This window comes from Meriones unguiculatus, chromosome 14 (genome assembly GCF_030254825.1).
Source record: "Meriones unguiculatus strain TT.TT164.6M chromosome 14, Bangor_MerUng_6.1, whole genome shotgun sequence".
NCBI classification, from domain to species: Eukaryota; Metazoa; Chordata; class Mammalia; order Rodentia; family Muridae; genus Meriones; species Meriones unguiculatus.
In genome coordinates this window covers 53,803,957-53,811,517 of record NC_083361.1, presented here as the reverse complement: position 1 = coordinate 53,811,517, position 7,561 = coordinate 53,803,957, and the positions used below count along the sequence as shown (strand labels likewise).

Below are 7,561 nucleotides of genomic sequence, written 5' to 3'. Positions count from 1 at the left end.
GCTCCACAGCCACCATGAGACTAGGAACTGTAATTGCAGGCTACACTCCTGCTGCTGTGCCCGCCTCTCCACATACTCTGAAACAATAGGGACCTCTGACCTTAACCTGAAGCCACAACAAACCATTCTTTCCTTGAAATTGGTTTCTCTCAAGCATTTTATCACAAGACACAAAACTGACGACACACCTTGTAACGGACATCAGAAAATAACCAGGATGTGGACAGAGACCCGAATACTTAGCCTACTAGGATGCCGCCAATGTGCTCAGAAACAGCAAAGCGGCTGGACAGGCAGGGGGTTAAGGTCGGGTGTGGCGGTTTAGGTGGGAAATGAGAGATCTAGACTCAGGCATTCGGACACTTGGTTCCCGGTTGGTGACACTGGGTGGGCGGTGCAGCTGTTCTGGGGGTGGCCTTGGGAATAAACAGCCCCACCCCACTTCCAGTTGACTTTCTTTACCTCTTGCTTGTGGTGACCTAGCAGCTTCCTGCTCCTGTGGGCATGCCGCCCTACCGTGGCGGGCTCTTACCTCGCTGAAACCATACTCCAAAGTGAATCCTCTCTTCTTTAAATCACCTCTGGTTTGATATTTTATCACTGCAGCAGAAAGGTCATGAATGAACACAGAAGTTGGTCTAAAGAGCGGACCATTGCTGCAAAGCACTCAGCTACGCTGGCTTTGGGGGAATGTGGAAGACCTTGTAACTTTGGGATAGAGAAGCGGTTCTGTGTCATAATCAGGGCTTAGTGGACCATTTTAGTAGGGGCCTGAAGAGAGTAGTGCCGAGAGCAATGGCGATGATGGAGGACACCAAGCATCAGAGGTTACAGAGGGGAGTAAAAATCACCAACAGGGCTAGAGATTATTTGGGTAATATTTTGGCAAAGAATCTGCTACTGCTACTTCCTGTTTATGTCCTGAGAAGGTGTCTAGGGCTAAATTTGAAGATAATGTACCCATTTCTTCGATGCAAGAAATTTCAAGCCTGCACGATGCTGAGTGTAGTCTGTGGCGTGGTGATTATTAATAACGTTTGTGCAGGTCTACAATGAAAAAGAGCAAGTGGGGAGAGAGAATTTCTTAAAAAAAAATACAGTTTGGAGAGAAAAAAGCTACAAGAAGCTTAATATTATAGGCAAACCATGTGCTGATAGAGAGGCTGAAATTTGTAATGAGGTTGGCATGATTAAAAAGAGGCGTGCTCTGCACTAAGCGAAGGGAAGGGTGTCCTCTCAGGACGTGACCTGACCCAGCTCAGCTTCCAGTTTGTGAAAGAGAGCCTAAAGCATTTTCTGCTTTCAGAAAGTAATTGGATAAAAGCATTTCCGTTAACGTGACTCGAGGCTTCCATCCTAGGCTGGCACCTAGTCTTGGCAGTGCCATCTGTGTGGTCATCCGCTTCAGCATGTCTGTGGTTATCCTTGTTCAGTTCGTGTTTAGGCAGTGAGACTTTATGGATTAGCTTCTGACATTCCTAGGAGACACAATTTTAGAGCAAACTCCTGTTCCTCTGGCTCTTAGAATCTTTCTCAATGATCTCTGAGCCTTAGGTGCAGGACTTTTATACACACACACACACACACACACACTATATATATATATGCACATATATGTATATATACATACATACATTCATATATAATATAATGTAATATAATATAAAATATAATATAAATGTATATATCCATTGGGATTGAACTCATTTTGATTGTTAATAGTCTCCATCCGTTGCCAAGAGAAGTCTCCTTGATTTAGAGTGTGGTCCATACTTATCTATGGTTGTGAGGACAAATGTTTAAAGTGGCGTAGTGGGTGTTGGTTCTCCTCCAAGGTGCCGTGGATAGTTGCCTACAGTACCAGCCACGATTTTCTTATTTGGAGACGATCGTAAGCCAGTTAGGGATGCATTGGCTACTGACAAGGTATGCATAGCACTACTGCATCCTTAGGTATCATGTGGTGTTGCTCGTTCTCGGGGTTTATAGGCATCATAGCTGGGTAGGACGCTTGGTCGCCTCCCTCCTTTGGATGTTTGCATGGTGCTTTCTGGCTTCATGAAAGCTGGACCTCAGGAAGGGGGCTTTTAGATAACTTCCAGCTCAGTGGTCCCTGGACCCTGCAGTACGTGGTGTCTTCAGCAATAGGGACTTGCGGGGTCAAGCAAGGGCAATAACAGTATCTCAGGAGCCTGAGATAGTTTAGGAGTCTCTTGGACAACCCTGATGAGCAACTCAAAAGAGAGCCTTTCATGCCTGGTGTGAGGATCTTTGTTAGGTGGTCTTTAGCTTTTAGAAGGACTATTGTCATCAGATGATAAAATTTCATTTGAGCTCTACGTGTATGTTTATACACAGATTTACACGCGCTATAGGTATTTTAGGTAGATGGTTAATATTATGATTCTTTGTGATTATTAAGAACATCCTTATTGTTATTTTACCCTCCTTCTTCTGTATTTATCTTTTCCCCCCAATTTGAGATGCCTTCTGTTTTTTCCCACTTCTCCCATCAGATCACATATACCCTGCTATTCCCCTCTTTATTGCTTTCTCGCCCCAGAAATGGTCTCTTTTAACTCTCATGTTTTCTTCAATTACTCTAGAATATGCACTACACCTGAAGATTGAGATGAGAAAGAAAATGCAATATTTTTGTTAGTGGGTATGGATTATTTCACTAAATGCCATCTTTTCTAATTCCATTCATTTACCTGCAAAGTTCATGATTTTATTTTTCTTCACAGTGGGGTAGTAGTACACACGCCATACCTTCACTATCATCCATCACGTGTAGGACATTTAGGTTATTTCTGTTCCCTAGCTATTGTGAATAGAGCAGCAATGAACATGGTCATGAGGAAGTACCTTAGAGTCATATATGGAGTCCTTTGAAGCATATGTCAAGAGGTAATTTAGCTCGGTCATATTGTAGATTTACTTTTAGCTTTTTGAAAATTATCCACACTGATTTACAGAGTGGCTGCACAAGTTTTCAATACCACCAACAGTGAATGAATTAGTGTTAGGGGTATACTGTAGGCATAAGGTTATTGTGTAATTCAAATCCCCCAATATCTGGTTGCAATTCTTGTTCTGAGAATCTTCTGTTTCAATGTTGTATAAACACGGCTCCCCAATTGTCCCCTGATGTGCCAATAAAGCAGCTTACAATCAGTTACTGAGCAGGGGAAAGAATAGGGCTGCACTTCCTGACAGCCAGGGGAAGGAGGAATTAAAGGAGGAGGAAGGGATTGAGCTCCTGGCTTGAGGTCCAAGAGAAGGCAGGAGAAAGAGCTAGAGCAGGAAAGCTACAAAGTACAAGTGTCACTGGGATGTACACTGGGAGGAAACCATATTAGCTTAGAAGGTTAAGAATAGAGTAATATCTGCTCAGTTATTGTGTTGTGAAGCTTATTATTAAACAAATGTAAGTCTCGATTTTTTTTGTGTTATAGCCAGGTTAAGAGAGAACTGAGAAACAAGCACAGTTTTATAAAAATAACTTTAACAGATACTCTACATTTTTTGAGTTTCTTATATATTATGGATATTAATCTTCAGATATGTAGTTGGCATATAGATGCACATAGATACACACAGATATGTGTGTACATGATTCTTTCCCATTCTGTGAGCTTTTTCTTCAGCCACTTGATTGTTTCTTTAATTGTGAAGAACCTTTTGGTTTTATATGGTACCGTTTGTCACTTAGTGGTTTCTTAAATCGGCATTTGTTATCAGTTGCTTTGTTGACCAGTGAGATGAAATTTCAGAGTTGTTTTGATTTTCATTTCCTTGAATGCTAGGGACAATGACTATATCTAGAGATATTTTTTACGCATATTTTTCTTTTTCTTTCTTTTCTTTCTTTGAGAATTCTCTGTTCAAATCTCAAGTCAATTTTTTTTTAATAAGTCACTTTTAGACTCTTTTGCTTTTTGAGTTCTTTATATATTCTGGATATTAATCATCTGCCAGATGTATAGTTGTCATATACACACACACATACATACATACATACGTACATACATACACACACATACGTACTCACACACACATGGCAAAGATAAAGCTTCTCTCTCATTCTGTAGCCTTCCTATTCATTGAATTGATTGTTTCTTTAGCTGTTCAGAATCTTTCAGTTTCATGAAGTCCCATTTGCCAAATGCCAGCCTTAATTCCTGGGCAAATGAAATTCAACCAGAAAGTCTTTTCCCACACCATATTATGAGTGGTGCTGCCTATCTCTTCTAGCAGTTCTAGTGTTTCGTCTCACATTTACGTCTTTGATCCATGTAGAGTTAGTTTTTAAACAAGGTAATGTGGGTCTCATTTCATTCTTCTGCATGTGGACATCTAGATTCTAGTACTATTTGTTGAAGATACTTTCTTTTCTCTAGTGTATGTTTTTGCTATTTTGTTGAATATTAAATGACTGTAATTATGTGTAGTCATATTTGGGCCTTCGATTTTGTTCCATTGGTCTATATATCTGTCTTCGTGCCTGTACCGTATTGTTTTATTTAGTGTGTCTCTATAATGGCTTTAGATCTGGAATTATAGTACCTCTGGCATTCATTTTGTTCAGGATTGTTTTAGCTAGCTAGGAGTTTTGGTATTTCATACAAATTTTAGCCTTTTCTGTTTCTGTGAAGAATGAGATGGTAATTTTGATTGAGATTCCTTTGAATCTGTGAGTAGCTTTTGGTGAAACGGTCATTTTCACAATATTAATTCTAAAATTCATGAGTATGGGATGTCTTTCCATTTTCTACTGTATTTCACTATCTCTTTATTCAGAGGTTTAAAGTTTTCATTGTAGTGACCCCCCTCCTTAGTTAGGTTTATTTCTAAGTACTTTATTTTCTTTGAGACCATTGTGAGTGAGAATGTATCCATGTCCATGAGCTCTCTCTCTCTCTCTCTCTCTCTCTCTTGATTTCTTTGAGACAGAGTTTCGTTTTGTAGAGTAGTCTTGGCTGTCCTGGTACTTGCTCTGTAGAGCAAACTGGCCTGTTTCTGCCTCCCAAGTGCTGGGATTAAAGGTGTGCACCACTACTGCCTGACAGGCTGTCCATGATCTCTTTAACTGTAGATTTTCTGTTGGTGTGTAGAAAGGCCGTTTATTGCTGTAAGTTGATTTTGTATCCTGTCACATTGCTGTTTTTATTTTTTTTAAACATATCTAGGAATTTTCCGGATCTCTAAAGTATAATATCATGTCATCTGCAAGTAGGGATATTTTGACTATTTTTTTCCTGTTTGTATTTTTTTAATTTCTTTCTCTTGTCTTATTGTTCCAGCTAGTGTGTTGAACTTACGATGAAAAGGAGTGGGGATGGTGGATGCCATGTATCATTTCTGATTTCAGTGGAATTGCTTTGAGTTGTTCTCCATTTAGGATGATGCTGGCTGTGTGTTTCTTGTATATGACTTTTTGTATGTTGAGGTGTGTTCCCTCTAGTCTTCAGTTCTCTAAGACTTTTATCCTGAAGACACATTGGATTTTGTCAAGTGCTTTTTCTGCACTTGTTGAGATAAACATGTGGATTTTAATACCATTTATGTAGTTTATTACATTTATTGACTTTGCATATTGAATTATCCAACTTGGCCCTGGCAGATAATATTTTTGATGGATGTCTCAATTCTGTTTTCAACTATTTTATTGAACATTTTTGAGTCTATGTTCTTCAAGGATATTGGCCTGCAGTTTTCTTCTTTTGTTGCTTCTTTACCTGGTTTTGCTATAAGAGTGATCTTGGCCTTATATAAGGAGTTTTTTGAGTGCTCAATCTCTCTATTATTTATTTTGTCTGTTTGTGGATATTTTTTGAGCATGTTTTGAATCCATGTTTGTCTGTAGTTTTTTTGTTTGTTTGTTTGTTTGTTTGTTTTTTGTTACTTCTTTGCCTGGTTTTGATATTATGGTGTGTCTTAGTTACTTTAAAAAAACCTTATTTTATTTATTTAAAAAATTAAAAATTTATTCACTTTACATTCTGATGTAACCCCCTCCCTCCTGCTCCTCCATCCCCTCCCCTAGTCCTCAGAAAGTGGAGGCTTCTCCCTTACCAACTGGCCACAGACTATCAAGTCTCTTCCTCTATGGTCTGGCACTGCAGCCCTTCCCACCCATTGAGGGGGAAGTGATCAAGGAGCATGCATCAGAGTCTACATCAGAGATAGCCCCTGGTCCCCTTACTAGGGAACCCACATAGAGATTGGGCTGCCTAGTGGCTTTTTAATGGTTTTTATTGGTTCTTTGTGAATTTCACATCATGTACCCCAATCTCACTCATATTGCCGTCCCTTCATACCTGCCCTCCACTCTTGCAACCTCCCTTCCAACAGAGAAAAAAAATATCATTGTGTAAGCTGTAGTGTCTCGCAGTGTGTCCTGCAGTATACCCCTTTGTCTACTCTTCTTTGCTTGCAAATGTTCCATTGGTCTGGTACGAAGCCTCTGGCTTCTGCTACACTATCAATACTAGAACCTCACTGAGACTTGGATATCCTGTTGTTACCCTCTGTCATGGAGATCCTGTAGTTTTAGCTCTGTAGGACTGGCCACTTCATGCATTCCAGCAGTTCATTGATAAGGTTCTTGTTGGCCAGTTCAAAGCCCCGGATCTGAGCCTGAGAAGTATCCGAGTTGGTCAGTCAGGGGGCTTTCCTGCTCACATACCCTTGAGCCAAGCTCCCCTAAAAACCCCTGCAACCAGGGCCAGCTCTACCCTGCTGCCCAGGTTGGGTGCAGGGCCCACTCTCCTGGATGCTACAGTCGGTGAGGAACAGAGCCAGCTTTCCCACTCTCATGACCGCAGGGCCATCTCTCTCCTGCCTGCCATGGGGCTCGCTCTTACCTGAGGCTGCAGTACCAGGCAGTGTTCTACTCTCCTACTTGCTCCTCATCTGGGGATCACATGGGGGTCTGCCTAGAGCCAGACTGGTCATCTCAGGCTAGCTCCCTGTCTGAACCTCTTGGTGCCAGACTGGTGGTCGTCTCAGGCTCACTTTTTTCAGGAACTGCGAGGCTACTAATTATTCAGATGTTCATAGGTCCCACCGCTGAGCATAGACACACCTCCCTCCTCTCTGCCACCCAACCTGGGCAGCAGGGTAGAGCTGGCCCTGCTTGCTACAGCCAATCCCTCTTCAACTGTTCAAAGAAAGAAAGGAAGGAAGGAAGGGAGGGAGGGAGGGAGGGAGGGAGGGAGAGAGAGAGAGAGAGAAAGAAGACAGAAGAATACTCTTTCTAGAAGCCAGTATCACCCTGTGGTAGTTTAAATGAGAATGGCCCCCATAGGCTTGTACTTGGATGCTTGGTGCCGAGTTGGTAAAACTGTTTGGAAGAAGTTTAGGAGGTGTGTCCTTTTTGGAGGAGGTGTTTCACTGGGGTTGGAATCTGAAGTTTCAAAAGCCCACATTCCAGACAGGCTGTTCTCTCTCTGCCATGTGCTTGTGAATCAGAGGTGAGCTCCCAGCTACTGCTCCAGCACCAGACCTGCTGCTCCCCCTCCCCACAATGACGGCCAAGGCCTCACCCTCTAAGAGT

The 7,561-nt window shown here is 41.7% G+C and overlaps 1 pseudogene; it reads right to left on the bottom strand.

Moving 5' to 3' along the window:
* Positions 1-7,031: 7,031 nt before the first annotated feature.
* LOC132647578 (small nucleolar RNA SNORA17) lies at positions 7,032-7,125 on the bottom strand (annotated as a pseudogene).
* Positions 7,126-7,561: the final 436 nt, after the last annotated feature.